Source organism: Sycon ciliatum, chromosome 9 (genome assembly GCF_964019385.1).
Source record: "Sycon ciliatum chromosome 9, ocSycCili1.1, whole genome shotgun sequence".
NCBI lineage: Eukaryota > Metazoa > Porifera > Calcarea > Leucosolenida > Sycettidae > Sycon > Sycon ciliatum.
The window spans coordinates 5,433,763-5,434,247 of NC_088651.1; positions in this window are offsets into that span (position 1 = coordinate 5,433,763).

Here is a 485-nt window from a genome sequence, read left to right on the forward strand (position 1 = left end):
GTCAACACCTCCCTAAAGTTCACAGTGTATTTCATCATCATCATCATAGACACGTTCAGAGAGATTCAAGTATCTCCCAAAAACACATTTGATCCGTATACCCAATGCTGTAGACAGCAAGCTGTTCCGGTTATAAAGGCCTCATCCGCACAGCTAGGACCTTTAGAGAGCCGCGACAACTCGTTGCTCCAGCGCCAGAGTACTCAAACTACGAAAGGTAGCGAGCGATGCGTAATGCGGCAGCACTAAAGCAGCCTACCGAAAGTGCTCAACATGGCAAATTAATGTCGAGGAGTGAGATACCCAATGTTGTAGATAGCAAGCTGTTTCAGCCATAAAGCCTCATCAGTACAGCTACGAACTTTTAAATGATTGTATGCCGAGTTGCCAGCCATGGTGCAAAGGTGGCACCACAGACATTAATAATTATTTTAAAAGACTTTTTGCTTTGATCCTATCATGTTCTACGAAGAATACTGGGAGCT